The sequence below is a fragment of the Carassius carassius genome, chromosome 8 (assembly GCF_963082965.1).
Source record: "Carassius carassius chromosome 8, fCarCar2.1, whole genome shotgun sequence".
Lineage (NCBI taxonomy): Eukaryota > Metazoa > Chordata > Actinopteri > Cypriniformes > Cyprinidae > Carassius > Carassius carassius.
Window position 1 is genome coordinate 27,529,496 of NC_081762.1, and position 21,616 is coordinate 27,551,111.

Sequence of the window (21,616 nt, forward strand, 5' to 3'; positions counted from 1 at the left end):
TTTTATCCATAGATATGTACATTTTGTTGTTCCATTGTGGTTGGCAGCTCCATTTTGTTACATTCCATTTAAAATCTCTAGAGATGATTTTGCCATTTAAGAGGTGAATTGAACATTCCTCCTAAGTGCTTGGTGAATTTTAATTGCACTATGTCATTTGTGTCAATTAACTGGATTGATTTTGGTCTAACCAAAAATAGCAAAGGCCTACTAGATGACTCACAACACAAGAATAAGTGTTTTGATGCATTGCCTCTGGATATTTTCTAATTGTACTAGCTCACCATGTCAATTGTTTTATTGTTATGATACTGACAAATGTATTTAGCTGTAATTTTGCTGATGATAAGTGATTTTAGTAAACTTGTGTTTGTGTTGCTTTTTAAAGAAATATTTAAAAAGGTGTTTATAAGAAACTACAAGAGAGAAAAACCTGCAAAAATATAATCTGATTTGTACATGGTCAAATTATATACATGGTCTTGTTTAGGCATCAGTTTGTGGCTCCATGATTAACAGAACAGACATCCATGTTTTGTTCTACAACAAGGCTGTTCAACCCGGCTCCTGGAGGGGTGTCCTGCAGAGTTTAGTTCCAACCCTAAATAAACACACCTGACCAAGCTAATCAAAGTATTCAGTTTAGAAATGATGAACAGGTGTGTTGGATAAGGGGTGGAAGTAAACTATGCATACACTGGCCCTCCAAGACCAGACTAGCCCTGTTCTACAACATAATTGTTTTTTATAGTCATATATCTTAAAACAGAGTTCCTCCATTATAAATTTCCATGCTCCATTAACTGTGCTGGGTCCCATGTTCACTTGGCACAATACATTCATTTGGACAACCCTGCAAAATAATCATACACAGACAAAAAAATCAGTAGTAGGTACATTATGATGACATATACCTTTGTAAATAACAAAGAGACATTTAAAAAAGCACCAGGACCGGAATGGATACCGTTATTTTAAAATATTATGCATTAAAGGGACAGGTTACACAAAAATTTTAAACTGCATTTTGTGCAAATTTACATTTTTGGGTGAACTATCCCTTTTTTAAAAACATATGCATGTATAAATCAATGCTAAATGTCTTATTTTGGACTACAAGCTGAAATGCTCTTTACACTCCATGAAACCAATAAGGACTGCACATTCTGTGTTGAAAGAGTTCTGAATTGATGCTGTATTTGAAATCATGGTACCTGCCAGTTATCAGAATATTCAGTCTAATTTCTGGATTTGTTAAGGATTTGATTTAAAGCTTCTACATTTTTGTGGAGTGATCTGTACAGTTATTTTTTTTCCCTTACTTTTTTATTATTTATTATTGATCAAATGTGTCTTAATCCTGTTATCTTTGCTGGTTGTTAATATTTGGCAGAACTGAAGGTATATTTATGTTGTTTGCATATCTAGACCAGTTGTGCTGCAGTGCACATTGTATAATTGTGTCAGTCCACAGGCCATAATTGTAGAATTTCTCATTAGCTTGCACAAGATCTGCTTATGTTGTATAAATCATTGAAAAGAAAAACGGATTATTAAAACAAATAAAAGCATATACTATTGTATCAGTTGACTAATAATTGACAGCAAAGCTTTGTGTGTAAATGTTGACTACGGAAATATATGAACCCCCAGTTGATTGAACATTGCTTACCTGCTTCTGTCTTAGTAAGCCACTATGAATACTTGAGCTCAGTTTTAGATTGTCCATTTACTCTGACTAATAGCCAAGTCTTCAGATCTGAATTCTGGAGTACACCTAGTTGAACTTATTACGTCTTGTACTTTTGGTTGGTTGCATTCATTTTGTAGTGTCAAGCCTCAAAAGCACAGAACATGAAGGCCTTTGTGTAATGACACCATAATGATTTAATTTTTTATTGAGAGGGCCACTTTCTCGTATCACTTTCAAATTGCTGCTAGCTTATTAATTATGCCGTTCCGCCATTTTGTGGAGGACAATCTAAAGGGAATAAGGATATTTTACACAGAGGATTTAGCTGAATGGATTCAAGAAACACTAGAACATTCTCTTTAAGCAACAAGTCTCTTGATAAAGCAATCACAGGTACAACATCATCAGCATCATCCAAATAAATGGGGCATGTTTTGGAAAGAGTAAGCAATGTGCACTCCACATTCTGACAGTAGGCATATATTTCCTCATTCTGTTGAATGACATGCAGTAGAAATCCTAGTTAAGATAAATGAGCTCAACATGCCACCTAATGAACAGTATTAGCAACCTGCAGCTATGTTCATAATCCAGTAACACACGTCTCACTGATCCAAGTGAGGGCAGATCATTAAACAGAATGTAAATGAGACATCCTTATGATGAAATATAGATAATGAAATTCTCAGATTCTTAAAAGTCCACGAACAAAAGAAAAGAAAAAAGCTTGAGGCTGAGTAGGATGCAATAAAAAAGCAGGGATGGCTAGACGAAGACGATAAAAAAAAGGGAATATATCATTAATACAGAGTTGTCATGTATATTTATGCTTATTCTTCTATGTCAGAAAACATATTCAGTAAGCCACTGGTTAAATCCTTTCAGTAAGCCATTGTTCTCCTCAGAAATGAGTACACTACTATAGTGTCAAGTACTGATGCAACACCTTCAATAAAAAAAAAAAATATATATATATATATATATATATATATATATATATATATATATATATATATATATATGTATAATGGTCTATTGATGCTGCATTGAACTTTTTCTCTACCTGCAAATGTCCTGTTAAATATCCTTCACAGAACTGTGACAAGGAAGATACTTTGAAAATCTATCCTGTATAGTGCTACCAGCTACACAGAATTTAAAGTGATGTAGTCAGCCAGTCATTATCACAAAAAAACCCCAAAGTTATTCAAGACCCCGCCCTTGCTTTGCGTAAATAAAAACATATAAAAACCCTAACCCTTGCACAATACTATGTTATAACCAGCTTCATATGAATGACTTTTCTGACATACTAAACGTCCTCGGTAGCTGACATGGTACAACAATGCACTTGTGATGTAAAGTCCTGTTATAGACTTGTAAAAGCAAGCTAAAATGGCATAGTTGCCAAATGTGTTTTTTATATACATACATATACATATATATATAAAATATAAATACATACATACATACAAAAGGGCCAACAAGTGCTAAGCATCTCTCGGGGAACTCCTTCAAGACCATTTCAGGTGACTACCTCTTGAAGCTCATCAAGAGAAAGCCAAGAGTGTGCAAAGCAGTAATCAAAGCAAAAGGTGGCTACTTTGAAGAACCTACAATATGACATATTTTCAGTTGTTTCACACTTTTTTTGTTATGTATATAATTCCATATATAACTCCACATGTGTTAATTCAGAGTTTTGATGCCTTCAGTGTGACTCTACAATTTTCATAGTCATGAAAATAAAGAAAACTCTTTGAATGAGAATATATATATTGTGACGAGTCAGCTGCCTCCTCCCTAATTGTCACCGGCACCCCGTCCTAAATTGCCACCCTTCACGAGGCTCCCGACTGGAGTGGGTGTGTGAGAGGAGGGGCGCTGGAAGAGTCAGGGCTGGCGGCGTGTGATGGGGCACACCTGAAGGAAATGGAGCCGCATCACCGCCGCTGTTTCAAAGCCCAACGCGCCTCTCCTCGGGAGACCGGTCTCTTCCCCGTGCATGCACACTGGTGTCCTCGTGGGTCCAGGAAGGGTGCGGTGAGGGACTCGCACGCCACTGGAGATGTGAGCTGCCGGACCCGCGATCCGGATTGGAACCGCACCTGTTTGCACGGCCGACGGGCCAGGATGCCGGGCCGTCCATCCCCTACCAGCGCCGCGGCCAACGAGAGAGATGCGGCCGCTAGAGGAAGCCGCCGCCCCTCGCGCCCCGGACCAAGGAGGGGAGCGCGTGCGGCCGCCGGACTCCGCCCCTTACCTGGACCCTTCCTCCACGAACACTGCCCGACCCACACGAACCCCGCAGCACGACGAGGACACCAGATTCCCTGTTGCTTTCAAGTAGGTATCGCTGCAACCCGGAGACCTCCAAGTGGGAGGAGCTTTTGCCGCAAGTGGGCTGGACTTCACGGAAACCTCCAAGTGGGAGGAACTTTTGCCGCTAGTGGGCGGGACTTTACAAATGGGCGGAGTTTAAGCGGAAATTTCACATTGCGTCATTGCCGGGGTGCGCGCGAATGAGGATGGCATAAAGTAGCGATACTAATGAAAAACAGATTTATTGTTTTTCATTGTAGTTTAAATTTTATTAACAAGAGGTTGTTATATAATTTTGTGACAACTGCAAACATCAAATATATTAAATTATATTAATTTTATAATATATCAGTATCAAGAAAATGAATGAGTAATTTAGAGCAGTGGTTCCCAAACTTTTCCATTCCACGACCCACCTAGACAAGTGTAATATATTTCACGACCCACCAAAATATTAAAAAAAAAAAAAAAACAACGAGTGAAATTACTTTAAACCTAATCTTACTTAAAATTTTTATGACAGAAATTAAGTATTTAAGAAAAATAACCATTTTATTTTAGAGTACAACTGAAAATTTCACTACAAATTTACAAGTTTTAATTTTTGTTTACTGGCGTTAAAATATGTAGTGTCCATAAAAACGTGAAGCAGGCTCACTCCAGTGAAGTGTGATCTGCGCTGCTGTGTTTTGTTGCATTCATGATCCTTCCGTGTGTGTCGGCGAGAACGGAGCACAATCCAACACTTTTTTAGAAAAGCATAAGAAGCAAAGCAGAACTATCTAAAACAGTTTGGAGATTAAAATAATTGTGAAATAGGTAAAAAAAGACCGATTGAACCTTTTAATGACATTGCTCTGAGACCTTCAAAACACGCAACGCACACGGACTTAATTGCAATTTGAAAATCACACTAAGGATATTGCAGTTCATTATTAATGTTGGTGGGCTATATCGTTGTGATGAGTGGGTTCCCAGTTCCCGCCTCCTTCTTCCTGTGATTGTGAAGATTTTAATGTTTTACACTGGTGCCGAAGCCAGGGAGGAAGGAGGGGCGCGCTGCCGAAGATCCTTCGCCGCTGGGGTGAATCCGCAGTGCCATCGAGCAGGGCGAAGGAGTCTGCCGCCGAGGGTGCTCGATGTGGTGGGCTGGAGTGAGTTGCCGGGGGGGGGGGGCGAACTCACTCCAGCCCACCGCCTCGATGACTCCTTCGTGGAAAGAGGTGGGAACCGGCGGACAATCAAACAAAGTTTTAATAACCAAATAAACACAAAACAGCGCGACAGCCCCTCTCGGATGACTGCCGTGCACAAATAAAAAACAAACACAAAATAAAACCCAGGCCTGGTCCTCTCTCGTCCTTCACTGTCATCGCTCCTCTTTTGTATCTTTCCGATCTCCTCCGTGGTTCTTGAGACCGGTGAGTGTTGCTCATTTCCCAATCACTCCACCGGCCTAGCTCTGTTCCCATGGCACTAGGCCCCGCCCCACTCGTCACATTCGTGCAGCCCTAGACTGAACTGTGTTAGTGTCTGTGTGTCATTGAAACGCAAAATTAGCTGCAGCCAAGTGACTTTGTGCGACCCACCTTGTTCCATTCCGTGACCCACGAGTGGGTCGCGACCCACAGTTTGAAAACCCCTGATTTAGAGCAATAAAATGTTTACTGTATTTCAAGTTTTATTTGATATATGACATGCACAAAGCAGTCAAATGTAGGTCTGGCATACTCTTTTTAGACTGTGCAAAAAAATAAGAGAAAATTAAATACAAATAATGAAACAACAGGAAAAAAATAAAAAAAAATTTTGGGAGATAATTAAATACAAAAAATGAAATATACACAATATACTGTATTAAACTACTACACCAATGATTTGTAGAGATGCTACACAGATGATGTGCAGAGATGTAAACAATGTGCAGTGAGGATGAGTTGCATAGTTAGGTTGTCAAAAAAGTGCAGTGTGCAGAGAGTTATTGGGTAGCCCTAAACAACCAGTCTATAAAGTGCAGTGTGTTTAATGTCCATGTTTAGTAGTCTGATAACATGAGGGAAGAAACTCCTCCTGAGCCTCTCCGTCTTTGCCATCAGACTGCAGAAGCGTCTGCCTGACTGTAGCAGATGAAACAGTGGATTTCCAGGCTGGGTGAGGTCTTTAAGGATCTTAACAGTCCTAGATTTACATCTCCTGGTGTGGATGTCTTGCAGAGAGAGGAGAGATGTTCTGGAGATGTGCTCAGCTACTCTTTACAGGGCATCTGGAGGTATCTGAAGCTGCTCACTCTCTCCACTGGGGTCCCGTTGATGATGATTGGGGTAGATCCACTGCTGCCTCAAATAGAAAAGAGTTATTGTAAAATATTATTACAATTTACAATATGACTGTTTCTACTGCATTTCTGAACAAATAAATGAAGGCCTGGTGAGCATCAGACTTCAAAACCATTCAAAACCCCAAACTATCCTGTAGAACAGATATTTAAGGAACCTGAGGTTTTAACCTGCTTGATTTTTATCAGCATTGGAACACTTTGCTGCTGCTTTCACGCCAAGGCTATGGATTATATTTTTACTGGAATGAAGTGTCATTAGTCACTAAACATTCAGTCCAATGACATCCTAAAATAATTCACTGTTGACAAGTTAACATTAACTAAAGTACAATGCACATTTATGTGAGACGCCCACAGAATGTAATGTCATTTACATTCCATCATTTGTCATTTAGGACAGTCTCTGACCATACCCCTGGAGCAATTTTAGGGACAAGCACTGTTGCAAATGTCCACCTTTAAAGTATGAACATAATTTATCCATACAAAGACCCACACACACACACACACACACACATTAGTCTAAAATCTTCAGAAAAAATAAATTACACATCTTGATGCATAGAAAAAAAAGCTTACAGGAAAGTGATCCTTTGTGTTTGCAGAGAGAGGCGGTAACCAGGTCACTGAAATGTAACTTTTGGCCACCCAGACTTGAACTTTCTGTAACACAAAGTTTACACATAATGTTTTTGTTTGTTTGTGTTTCCTACAATGACAAAATTAATTCTACACCTTATACTGTTGATATGTAATGCATGGTAGTGGACACTGCAGTTATCCTCATATATCCACTGTTATGATTATTAAATAGAAAAATGAATTTGGTAATTAAACCAAATGTTTCAATTGCATTACATTATTTGGATTAACGTTACACGTAAAAATAGATAACATTTTAAAAAATATACAGTAACAGCAGGTTTTTGAAGTTAGGAGTTGTAACTAAGACTCATTCTTATGGAACACTGTACTAAATCTATTAATAGTTATTGATCGCTTAAATATCAGTGCAGTTATAATACATAGGCCTAACTTACATATTTTACGTAACGTTAGTCACAATACCTGCTTATGGTCTTCAGTTTCCGTAATCTGCAGCGTAAATCCTATATATGTATTGCAGAAATATTTAGCACAAAAGGGTAACAGACACAATAAAGATGTAATTTATCTGTGCTGCTAATGCTGTCTTAACATGCTCTCGGAATAATCGTAAATATGAGTTTTGAAGGTCAAATTCAACATGATTGTCCTCCCATTTTCTAACTTGGATGCAATGAGCTTGTAATAATGATTTAACTAGCCTACGTCAAGACTAAAACATCAACCGCCAAGATACTGCACTTTTTCACAACTTGTAATACGTTGTACAAGTCTAAACTTACCCCTTCAAACTCCTCTTTCTTGACGCTGAAAAGCCTATGGAAGTTGACGTCTTCTTTTCTTTTTTTTTTTTCTTTTTGGCGGTGGGGGGGGGGGATTCGCAGCGTGCATTAACCCCATGATATTAAATAAACCAATCAAAAGACTCTGGAGGTTTGTACAGCCCACTTGGAGCTGAAGTCCCACCCATTTGGAGGTGACCCGCCCATTTGGAGCTGGCTCCGACCTCCGTTTATACCCATCTCGTTGCTTTGGACACTCTTCCCCTTTGGCCCCCTTTGATCCCTTGTTTCATTTGATTTCTGTTAATAAAAGCCTCTCCGAGGCCTGACGCCACGCCCACTGTGTCTGTCTTGTGCTCCTCCCGTGACTATATATATATATATATATATATATATATATATATATGGCTGGGCAATTTAACACGTTATCATCACGTTAATGCATTAATTGATTAACACCTATAATTATTTTATCGCGCCGCAAGGATCGGCTGCTACCTGTCAAAAGCAAATCACTCTGGTTAGAACATTTGTCCATCTTTTATGGGCGCTGCAGCCGCCTTACATTCACATGTGCCATCAAAGTGCTGCTAGAGCAAAACAAGACCATCCGCCTAGGTCAAGACACACTTTATTCTCATTGGTCAGATTCTGCGATGACAAGCACATCATGTTGCGTGCTTATTCTAACAATTCAATTCCAATAATTCTCACACATCTGGGTTTTCATAACAGTAAAAGCATTTTTAGTGAAGTCATACTGTTATATTGAACCACGTTTATCAATAAAACACTGAAAAAAACACATATACCCCCATTTTATTGGCATTTAAATAGTATATGTTAATGTTGAACTTAATTCATGAACAGCTATATTAAGCAGTATAGATATGCTGGTATTCGGTAATGCGATATATCACAGTTATCGTGGGCATCTTTAAATACCGTGAATAATTATATATTACAAATTATTCTGAATGTAAATGTAAACAATGATGTAAACGAGCACACGGGGGAACACGTGAGAGACGCGCTGAATGAAAGCACATTCACTCTCTGACAGCAGATGGCGCTAAACTGCAGAAAATGCAGCCCTTACCCTGGAAACCCCTTGAATAAAGCAGCTGCACTACTTTCTAAAATATATATATTTTTAATAGATTTAAATATCCATTCAGATTTTTGGATTTGCTATAATGTTCATCACAGCGCCAAATTCTTAAATATTTAGACTTAATAGGCTATTCATTAAAAAAAAAAAAAAAATTAAATAATTAATTAATTTTAACTACAACATGACCTAGATATTGTTTGAAAGTGTTTTGATTCTTTATTGTTCATTCACACTTTACATTAGGGCTTCATTAGTTATCATAAGTTAATTCATTAGTTATCATAAACTGCCAATGAAAAAGTCTTTTGAACATTCATTAATCTTAGCTACTCCAATATTTAATAACATGTTGTTTAAATCAAAAGTTGCAACTGTGTTATTCAATGAGCGAACATGAACTAAGACTTATTTTTTAACAAAGATTAATAACTTCTGTAGCAAATGTAGCTATTGCTCATTGTGAAAGTTAATGGTTAACTAACAGATCTTACTGTAAAGTGAAACCTATTAGTCTTTATAGTTATTTTGCGCTTTAATCTGTGAAAAACGTTCAACTTGATATATTTTTTCCGTATTATTTTACTGTATTACATTTTTTTCTAAGAAAAAAGTTATTTAAGCTGTTATACTGTATTATGACAACTTTTTTGCAACTAAATTTCAATATCGTGTTAATACCGTATACCGTGATAAAAGCATTAGCAATTAACCACAACATGAAAATTTGATACCGGCGTATCACTAAAGCAGTATATAAAAAGTGTTTCTGTTGCTCATGAAAACATTTCTGAAACTGTCTGTGTATTTGACAAATATTGCATTTAATTCACTTAATCTGTGATAGAGTATGCAAACACTGCGAGAGCATCATTACCAGGAGCAGAAAGTGTCCGACATGACTCTTAATACTGCCCCATCTGCAAGCGGCTACTCTCGCCAGTCAGTTTTTTTTTAATTTAACCTTTATTTAACCAGAAAAAGCTCTCTGAGATTAAAAATCTCTTTCACAGGAGTGTCCTGGCCAAAATGTGCAGTAGTACAATCAATTACATCACAGATAAACATCACACAAACAGATTAAAAACACTTAAAAGCAGTTGCATATAGTTAGATCAACTTCCATTTGCCGGATAACTGATTTGAAATGGTCTAGAGTCAGCAGATTTTCTAATTTTAATTTAGATTGGAGGAAATTCCAATCAAACGGCGCTGCATACATAAAAGACTTCTTAGTTCAGTTCGAGTAAAAGGAACAGAAAAAGTATAAAAGTTTTGCGAACTAAGAAAATAATTCTTGATAATTTTCTGTTGCATAAAACAACAAAGATAAGAAGGCAACAACCCCAAGATGGCTTTGTAAATAATTAAGTACCAGTGCATTTTTCTTCTGGTAGACAGAGAAGGCCAACCTACTCTGTGGTACAAGGTGCAATGATGAGTTGAAGATTTACAATTTGATATAAACCTTAGAGCACCATGATAAACGGCATCTAAGGAAGAAAGAAGATAAGAAGGTGCAAACTGATATACAACATCACCGTAATCAAGGACAGGGAGAAAAGTAGCAGAGACTAATTTCTTTTTTACATTAAAAGAGAAGCAAAACTTGTTCCTGAAATAAAACCCAAGCTTGATTTTCAGTTTATTCTTCAGTTGAGTGATATGAGAGCTAAAAGATAGGGCATCATCAACAATGAAGAGATACTAAATTAATTTCAAGTTTTTTTGATTTGGAAAATAACATATACTTGGTTTTATCAGTATTCAGAACAAGTTTTAAACTGTGAAGCCTTAACTGAATAATATTAAAGGCTGACTGGAGCTTAGACAAGGCTTGCTGTCCAGAGGAAGCGCTGCTATACACGACAGAATCATCGGCATAAAAATGAAGGTTGGCATCCTGAATGTCATAATCAAGGCTATTTATATAAATGGTGAATAAAAGGGGCCCCAGCACCGATCCTTGGGGAACACCTTTGGAAATCTCTAATGAATCAGATTGTTTACCTTCGGCTTGAACACACTGGGTTCTTCCACTCAGATAGTTTTTAAACCAAGGAATAACGTGACTTGAAAAACCAACAACCTTCAGTCTGTGCAGCAATATTCCATGATCCACTGTATCGAAAGCCTTTGATAAATCAATAAAAAGCGAGGCACAAAATTCACCATTATCCATTGACCCTACAATATCATTTAAAACTTTCAAAATAGCCGTTGTAGTACTGTGTTTTTTGCGGAACCCAGATTGATTGATAGACAACACTCTGTTTGCATTCAAATAGAATGTCAACTGTTCACTAATAAGCCTTTCTAATATCTTTGATAAAACTCAGAGCTTTGAGATTGGTCTGTAATTATTCATTATAGTGGGATCCCCCCCTTTTAATAAAGGAACAACAAATGCTGATTTCCAAATTTCTGGAATAACACCAGTATTTAAAGAAAGATTAAAAATATAAGTTAAAGCAGATATAATATAATCTGCTGCTAGTTTCAGATACACAGGCTCCACACAATCAGGACCTGAGGATTTGTTTATGTCAAGTGCTTTATAAACGTCAGTGCTCTTAATTTGTTTAAATCTAAACTCTTCCTTTTCTAGATGACTTTCTATATTAATAAAATCAGAATCAGAGCCTGTAAAATTTAGTGATTCAAATAGAAACCCAGAGGCAACAAAATGCTTATTAAAGCAATTGAGCATATGTTCTTTATCTGATATGCTAGTGGAATCCATTTTTATACATGAGGGAAAGCTAGACTTGTTTTTACTACCTGATATCAGTTTTATATTCTGCCAAAATTTCTTGGGATTATTTGAGTTAATAATAGTATTTTCAATAAAATAATCAGCCTTGGCTTTTCTAATAGCGACCGTGCATTTATTCCGGAGCTGCCTAAAACGGATCCAATCAAAGCCAACATCAGATTGTCTAGCTTTTGCCCAAGCAACATCCCGCTCACGAATTTGAACAGAAAGGGCTTCAGAAAACCAGGGATTATCCCTACCTTTAACAAGGAATTTTTTAAAAGGTGCATGCCTGTTGATGATTGATAAGAATCCATCATAAAAGTATTTCCAGGCAGACTCAACATCGGGAATAAGAAAAATCCTGTCCCAATCATAGCGTGCTACATCAAAAAGAAAGGCTTGTTCATTAAAGTGTCGTGTACATCGTCTAGTGATAATACGTGGTTTATGCTTGGGTAATTTGGTATCTCTGACTATGGCTACGACGCAGTGATCACTAACATCATTAGCATATACAGAGGCCAAAGAGTACTTATGAGGCAAATTGCTAAAAATAAGATCAATTAATATGGACTTTTTGTAATCCTTCAAGTTTGGTCTAGTAGGTGTCTCAACTAGCTGAAAGAGATTTAAAGAGTCACAAATTGCTTTGAAACAATCAGATACTGATTGTAGCCAGCTCACATTAAAATCACAGAGAAGAACAAGCTCCTTGTAGTTCAAAGAAGTCACTGAGTGCATCAGAGAGGAAATGGCATCAGTACTAGCTGATGGGGGTCTGTAGCAACCAACTACAGTAAGAGGTAAAGTCTTGGAAACGATAAGATTTAAAGCTAATAATTCATACTTTTAAACTACTGACTCAGAGAGCAACACAGTAACTTCTAAACTGTCCTTAACATAAATTGCTACCCCCCCCCCCCCCCTCCCCTTTTTGGTCTATCAGTCCTATAAACAGTATAACCATCAATATCTATGGCATTATCTAAAACTGTTTTTTTAAGCCATGTTTCGGATATTACTATAACATCAGCACTGGTATTTTTTGCCCAGATACGCACCAAGTCCAACTTAGGAAGTAGGCTTCTCACATTCATATGAATAAAACCTAGTCCTGATCTAGATTTAAAATCAGCAGGAACTTTAAACGTTAGGGAAGTGTCATTAAAAGGACCAGGATTTGGTAATACATTTCCTGATATCAGTAACATAAGAACTATAATACTTTGACTCCTTACTGTTTCACTTACATTTCCAACAGAAAAATTCAAACAAGTGGAACAGTTGAAGATAGAGTCCTCGTACACAAAGTTTGAAAGCAGTGACTTCAAACGGCAGTCCGAGAGAACGTTAAAGTTTGTATATATACCAATCCCCGTCCAATTTGTCCATTTTAAAGTTAAAAAAATATCGTTATATGACGAAAAGTCTGAGTCATACCTGTAGCCACACAGTGGCTGGCTAGTGTGGTGCATCTCGAACGAGCCTATTGTCTTCCATCGAGTAATGTCCCTGTACCTCTGTTGGTAAACTCTTGTTTTCGTCTGTTAAGTCTGTTCATGTCAAGTCAAGTCTTTATTTGAATATCTTTTGGATTTTGGGTTCTTAATCGCTCGCTTCAAGTGGACTCATTAGAGGGGAATAAAGATAAATGTATTACCGTATGACTTTCGAAAACCCTCCACCTAAAAGGATTTTTACCACTGCACCAAAATGTATTACTGATACCAAAACCTCACAGATTGCATAATCTTCAAAATCAAAGCAAATATAGCAAATCTTGGCTGGTTCAACCAATTGTTTACTTGCTTCCTTGCGATGTATTTATAGTGGCATATAGCCAACATGGCGATGAAGTACATCTGAAGTACATAATTTCAGAAAATCCACTACCAAGGCATTCACTGAGACAAACCTGGGCCTGTATGAATAAAACTTCTCAGAAATTCTCTTAAGAATAGTCCTAAGCCTCAAATTCTTAGTAAAAAGTTAGACTTTTCTAAGAGTAGGAGACTTTCAAAATGAAGCTAAAAGCAACTTTCAGTAAAGTCCAAAACTGATTCTTAAGTGTTGACTGAGAAGGCACTGAAGTGTGGTGTATGGTTTATCTGTCAGTTGGAAAGTCAATAAACTGTCATATATTAGTGGCCATAAGTGATGTCTGGCCGAGGAAATTTGACAACTTCATAAAAAAACATAATTAAATTTTTTTTTAAATTAATAATAATAAGATTTTGTAAGCAAATTGCATGGTTGCTTAGAGTCAGTTTTATTTGTGATAATAATGCGATGAAATATGCCATAATTTTTGGCCATGCTGTCATACAAAGAAATTATGAACACATGCAAAAACAAGAGGACCAATGAAATATTAATAACTTATGCTGTAGTCAGTGTGACAATTTAGTGATTTTCACACCATATTTCATGACTTCCTCACCCCTTTAGTGACTTTTTTTTTCAAAAGCCTAACAACAAAATCTATTTCTTGGACAAACCTTATCTACATGACGTCATAAAGGTGAGTTCATTGATCTATATAAATATAAATGAATGACCAGTTTTAGTTACTTTCAATTGAAAGCAGTTGGCAACACTGGTCAGCGATTTTTTATTTTTTTAAATAATAATAATAATAAAGAAAATCCACACATCACTTTTGGCCACTGTTGTGTTTGTTGGGGTTAGCGCCACAAGACCCTGCTTTCTGTGCCATCACCGGTGCACTGCTGCATTTTTAACATTTTCCAGCAAAAATAAATAAATAAAAGGAATTTATAATGATTACTACTTTCATTTCTGCACTTAGAGTATTGACTTGTAGAGTGGAAGATGTTATTAAATGTATTACTTTGTCAATATATTCAATTTGTTTTTGTAACTGACAATCAAGTTTGTTTCATTTTATCAACTCCATATCATCATATAACTCCAATATGTCACATCTGTTTGTCTCCTCTTTGCTGCCATCTTGTTACTCCTAGGTTAGGAGAACTCTCCAGCTCTCCTAAATAATTTAGAGTCTTAACACAGAAACCTGTATGAATCACTCTTATTCTTAATTATAGGAATAAAAGTAAAAATATGTCATTATAATTTTGACACACTTAAGACTAAAATGTTACTCTGAGTGGCTTTATACATATACGCCCCCTGTACGGTTCATTCCCTCGACCATCAAGCCCTTTTAGTGATGCTGCATGCTCCATTAAGTGTTTTTTTCTCCCAAGGTCCACACAGACCCTACCAGCCTATTACATGACTATTACATTAAGACCACTATATTCAGAGCTTCAGTACACAAATATTGAATAACTGATTTGCCATTGTGTGCTGAAAATCGTTTTTGCTCTAAGAGCATTTGCAGTAAGCATATAATATTGCATGTACTGTAGGAAGTATTGGATATGGCACTTATGTTGTTGGATGCGCTGGAGCTGAAGTGCGTAATAATTATTTTGATTGCATATTGATATACACAAAAATTACACAACATATTTTGGTGTTACTATGTAAGCGTGGATATTTTGGAAGGCCCTAAAGGCTCTAACAAGAGGGCTTTTTGGTTATGAAAACCTGTTTGTATTTACCTCTATATTGATTTTTTTCTGCTCCCCTTCTTTGTGTCGCTTCCTGCCTTGTGTCCCTGATAATTTTCTTTTTTCACTCCTTTTTTAGAAAATGATACTTTAAGAGCACATAAATGGCAAAACTATTCTAACTGTGTGCACCATGCATAATCAATGTGTTATGATGATGTATGTAGCACTGTGCACTCTTTGTTTTATTGTGATTTACAATGGAAAGTAGTAGTAAACAAGAAAATTTACTACAGCATTGCGTACAGTATATCCTATTTATTTCTGATGCAGATGATCTCTCCAGGCTCTAACATATCTAACATATTATGATATAATTGGATATAATTAAATTACTGGCTGGTGTTCTGTTGCATGAGAATGCACCGCTCCTCATTTGAGTGGCTTCTTCATTCTTCATCCCTGGACACATATGACACATATTAGTCTGTTCGCTATGTAACCTAGAGACACACTCCTCTACACTTGTGTGCTGTCTGCAGAGCTGGGAAGACCAGGCTTCACCATGGTAACAAAAATGTACTGAGGAAGACCTGTGCACTGTAAGATAAACAGTGTGACATGATTGTATTAAAATGTTGTTTTGCATAACAAAACAAACGGATCTTTTGTGTGTGTGTGTGTGTGTGTGTGTGTGTGTGTGTACGCACATTTTTTTATGTATTTTATTTATTATAATATAATATATTTACAGGTCATGACCCAGAAAGGGTTTAAATTAGTCCAACATGACATGTTGTCATATCTTATTTTTCACTGATGTCAATTTTATTTTATTCTAACATTATTTTAATCTGATGAACGATCAGTACTAAAATTATGTAAACTGTCAGAAATTATTTGCTTAAAGGGATGATTTTACCCCCATGTCATTCCAAACCCGTAAAAGCTTCATTCGTCTTCGAAACACAATTTAAGATACTTTGGATGACTGGGAGGTGTGTGACTGTCCCATAGACTGTCAAGTAAGTTACACTGTCAAAGTCCAGAAAAGTATGAAAAGCATCGTCAGAGAAGTCCATCTGCCATCAGTGGATCAATGGTAACGTTATGAAGCGACAAGAATACTGTTTGTAGATGAAGAAAACAAAAATAATGACTTCATTTAACAACTCTTTTGTCAACAGTGTCTCTCCACATCACTCAAATTGCCAACGTTTAAAAATATATATATATATATTGTAAACTGCATTTATACACAAACTGCCCATCAGCTGCATTTTCTGACACTTTTTCTCCTCCAGGTCAGCTGTTTGGACACTTTCTTCTTTTTACTTGATCACTTTAGGTGACAAATATACTTAATTCAGGTTCTTTTAGAGTCTCATTTTTGAGTGGACGATCCATCATCACATGACACAATACCGCCTGCGCTCCCTATATGCAGAGTACACAGTTTGCGTAGGGCACCAACCCCCAGGGGGCGCCATCCCAGTTGCTCAACAAAATGATTTAATTTTAAGATATCCGTATACGGAAATAATCATGTAAACATGAACATACATACATAATTATAAAAAATTTGTTTTACGGTGAAGACAGTAGACAGGCGAAGCACACGTGACGTGCCATTTATTTATTTATTGTAACTACATATTAACCATGGCTTTGATGCCTACGCTTCAAATAATAATTTACGAAGTATTCAGATAATATGTTTGAGGTAATAAAAACAGACCTAAGCGAACAACAAGCTTTAAAATGCCATAAAATGCATTATATAAAAACAATGAGGCAATAATGATTGGTTAATTAATAATAATCATATGGTTTCATTGAAAAACACTGTTAAAATACATAATGTAATACAGAATAAACTATTTATGTATATTACATAGGCTATTATTACAAATGACTGCAAAGGGTACCAAAGGCCTGTTACAGGATAATCAAATCCTTGTTTAATATTGAACAAAAATTTAAATTTAAATATCTACTTAATCTTACATTTTTGGCCACCTTTTTGCGATAGAAATGCTAGCCTCTGTAATTTCTTCAACAAAAACGTGGATATCACAACCCTTACAAAAACTAATCATTGGTTTTATTGAAGTATAATTGTCTTGTTTGTCATTTCTGAATGTTTGAGACTATAAAATCAATCAGACAACTCTATTAGTAAAATCATAGCCATAGGCGACTGTCTGGCTACAGTTGTAATTTGTAAATAATAACATTTAATTGCAATGTAGTTATTTACTTTTATATTTTATTAAAATTCTATTTTTACCTATTTTTTTTTTTTACTTTTTACAATTCTGCTTGGGGCACCCATTTGGCCAGCAGTGGCTCTGACATGACACATGGACACTTTCATGTTACTCTAGTTCAGCGATTCTCAATACCAGACCTTGTGCCCCCTTCTCGGCACATTTTGTATGTTTCTCTTATCATTTCAGATGTTAGTTCTATTCGAATGTAAGTGCCCTGCGAAGTGAACATCACAGGATATTCCACAATGATTCCAGTTCGAAGAGAATGTATATGTTCCATTCAAAGTGCATTGAAGTGTGCGTGAACTTAAATTGTATTTATTTACCAAGATGATGTCACTCTTGTCTGTCTGTGAAGACGTTGCGCAGTGCAAATCCGTGAATGAATGTTCTGGAGTGAAGTAACCTTCAACAAATTTCCCCTGCTAAGGGAGTACAAATCCATCATTAGCCATTTTAACTTTAAAACATCACTTCAAATCTACTTAAAGGCTTCTCGCTTCTTAAAGCAAGAGACAGATAGCAATCTTTCCTTAGAAAGCCACATTTCTAGCATTTGTAAAACTGCATTTTTCCATCTCAAAAATATATCTAAATTACGGCTTATGCTCTCAATGTCAAATGCAGAAATGTTAATCCATGCATTTATGACCTCAAGGATAGATTATTGTAATGCTTTATTGGGTGGTGGTTCTGCACGCTTAGTAAACAAACTACAGCTAGTCCAAAATGCAGCAGCAAGAGTTCTTACTAGAACCAGGAAGTATGACCATATTAGCCCGGTCCTGTTAACACTGCACTGGCTCCCTATCAAACATCGTATAGATTTTAAAATATTGCTTATTACTTATAAAGCCCTGAATGGTTTAGCACCTCAGTATTTGAATGAGCTCCTTACATTATAATCCTCTACGTCCGCTACGTTCTCAAAACTCAGGCAATTTAATAATACCTAGAATATCAAAATCAACTGCGGGCGGCAGATCCTTTTGTTTGGCGCCTAAACTCTGGAATAACCTACCTAACATTGTTCGAGAGGCAGACACACTCTTGCAGTTTAAATCTAGATTAAAGACCCATCACTTTAACCTGGCTTACACATAACATACTAATATGCTTTTAATATCCGAATCCGTTAAAGGATTTTTAGGCTGCATTAATTAGGTAAACCAGAACCAGGAACACTTCACATAACATAATGTACTTGCTACATCATTAGAAGAATGGCATCTACGCTAATATTTGTCTGTTTCTCTCTTGTTCCGAGGTCACCGTAGCCACCAGATCCAGTCTGTGTCCAGATCAGAGGGTCACTGCAGTCACCCGGATCCAGTACGTATCCAGACCAGATGGTGGATCAGCACCTAGAAAGGACCTCTACATCCCTGAAAGACAGCGGAGACCAGGACAACTAGAGCCCCAGATACAGATCCCCTGTAAAGACCTTGTCTGAGAGGACCACCAGGACAAGACCACAGGAAACAGATGATTCTTCTGCACAATCTGACTTTGCTGCAGCCTGGAATTGAACTACTGGTTTCGTCTGGTCAGAGGAGAACTGGCCCCCCAACTGAGCCTGGTTTCTCCCAAGGTTTTTTTCTCCATTCTGTCACCGATGGAGTTTCGGTTCCTTGCCACTGTCGCCTCTGGCTTGCTTAGTTGGGGACACTTCATCTACAGCGATATCGTTGACTTGATTGCAAATAACTGCACAGACACTATTTAAACTTAACAGAGATGACATCACTGAATTCAATGATGAACTCCTTTAACTGTTATTTTGCATTATTGACACTGTTTTCCTAATGAATGTTGTTCAGTTGCTTTGACACAATGTATTTTGTTTAAAGCACTATATAAATAAAGGTGACTGGACTTGGCAGTTGTAACACTCTTTTCTACTTCTCTAAGTTTTTGTGTTTGATAGCTTTTACAACTGTGCTGTGTAGATCACTGAGAAATTATAGTCTTTCACTAATGACAAATTACATGGATAAAAATGTAGTTAATAATGCCTCTATCATATTACACATTTTAGGTAATGTGAGTTGTTTTTGACTACTTTAAGATTACTATAATTGTGTGGCAATTTTTCCCCAAATGCAGAGGCATGGATTCTCAAATTTAAAAATATAAAGAGAGTTTTCCCCATAAATCAAATACTCAATTATGTTTGAATAATGGGAGAGTCTAAAATTATAAATAGGCAATTTTGGCATTACAAAAGGCATTTATCTCTTTAACGTACAAGATATGTTAACAAAAATGCATTTCAAAGAACAGTATTTTACATTGTAAGAAAGAAATTACATTTTTTTTTTTTTTAGCATTTTAACATGTCGGGGGCGGGGGGGGGGGGGCTTTAAAAATATATTAGTAATGTATGGTTAAATGACTCACTGAGTGATAATTCACATTAAAATGTGTTCATAAGGAGTTGATATGCAACACTGAAAAAAAACTAACAAAGATTCCTACAAATCTTCAGGAAATGTAGAGTAAACTAAGTATGTTAAAGCATTATAAGTTTACAGTTACTTAATTTTTGGATTCTGATGTAATCCAGATAACATGTAATTAGTTACTACCCAGCACTGTGCACTCTTTGTTTTATTGTGATTTATAAGGGAAAGTAGTAGTAAACAACAAGAAACTTGACTACTGCATGTACTGTATATCATGTTTATTTCTGATGTAGATGATCTCTTCAGGCTCTAACATATTGTCCATGAATATTTGTGGAAATATTTGGATATAAATCATTATTATATAATTGGATATAATTAAATTACTGGCTGGTGTTCTGTTGCATGAGAATGTACCGCTCCTCATTTGAGTGGCTTCTTCATTCTTCATCCCTGGACACATATGACACATTTTAGTCTGTTCTCTATGTAACCTAAAAACACACTCCTCTACACTTGTGTGCTGTCTGCAGAGCTGGGAAGACCAGGCTTCACCATGGTAACAAAAAAGTACTGAGGAAGACCTGTGCACTGTAAGATTAACAATGTGACATGACACATTTTTTTATTTATTTATTATAATATAATAATATATTTTCACACTCACCAGTCACTTTATTACATACAAATGTTTAATTGCTTGGTAACACAAATTGCTAATCAGCCAATCACATGGCAGCAACTCAATGCATTTATGCATCTAGATGTGCTGAAGATGACTCGCTGAAGTTCAAACCGAGCATCAGAATGGAGAAGAAAGGGGATTTAAGTGACTTTGAACCTGGAATGGTTGTTGGTGCCAGACAAACTGGTCTGAGTATTTCAAAAACTGCTGATCTACTGGGATTTTCACGCATAACCATCTCTAGAGTTTACAGAGAATGGTTGGAAAAAGAGAAAATATCCAGTGAGCAGCAGTTTCTGTGGACGAAAATGTCTTGTTGAGGTCAGAGGTCAGAAGAGAATGGGCAGACTGGTTAGAGATGATAGAAAGGCACACACAACACATCGAACCCTGAAGCAGATGGACTACAGCAGCAGAAGACCACACCGGGTGCCGCTCCTGATGGCTAAGAACAGGAAATGGAGGAAACAAAATTGGACAACAGAAGATTGGAAAAACGTTGCTTGGTCTGATGAGTCTCGATTTCTACTGGTTCTAAGTGGCTGAAACATTGCAGGTAGTCTCATGTCATGCTTGTTATAACACAGACCAAATTTGATCTCAATGTGCCAAACCGTTGAGGGGATATAGCCTCACATCCATGTTTTGCATGCTTTTCGTAGAATACTGCAAGTTTGGACAAGTGGTGGCGCTACAGAGTTTGAGTTAGAGACTCCAAATTTACTGTGGTTAATGTTGGGAGTGTGCTCTATCTATGTGCCAAATTTCATAACTTTTCCGCAAGCGGTTCTATGGGCTGCCATGGGCTTCCAGAGCAGAAGAAGAAGAAGATGACGAAGAAAAAGAATGCCAATGGACACAAAAGGTGCCTTCACACCTTCAGTGCTTGAACCCTAATAATATATTATTATTATTATTATTATTATTATTATTATTTTTAATTAAGTTTAAAAGGTATCTTATAAAAATACCAACCAATCGTGCAGTCAAACATTACATTACCATTAACACTGCCATTTTATTTTTTTTATAGGCCTATAACTATAAGCCTAATTAATAACCATATGCATTAATATTTAATTCCCCAAAGCTTAAGAAAAAACA

General features: G+C 36.7%; 1 long non-coding RNA gene across 1 annotated transcript; it reads right to left on the reverse strand.

Moving 5' to 3' along the window:
* Window positions 1-5,884: 5,884 nt before the first annotated feature.
* LOC132144795 (uncharacterized) lies at window positions 5,885-7,992 on the reverse strand. Its single transcript, XR_009434406.1, has 3 exons — window positions 7,742-7,992; window positions 6,933-7,016; window positions 5,885-6,348 (listed from the first exon to the last, which is right to left on the reverse strand). It is a non-coding gene; the product is annotated as an uncharacterized LOC132144795 (long non-coding RNA).
* Between the last annotated feature and the right edge of the window lie 13,624 nt (window positions 7,993-21,616).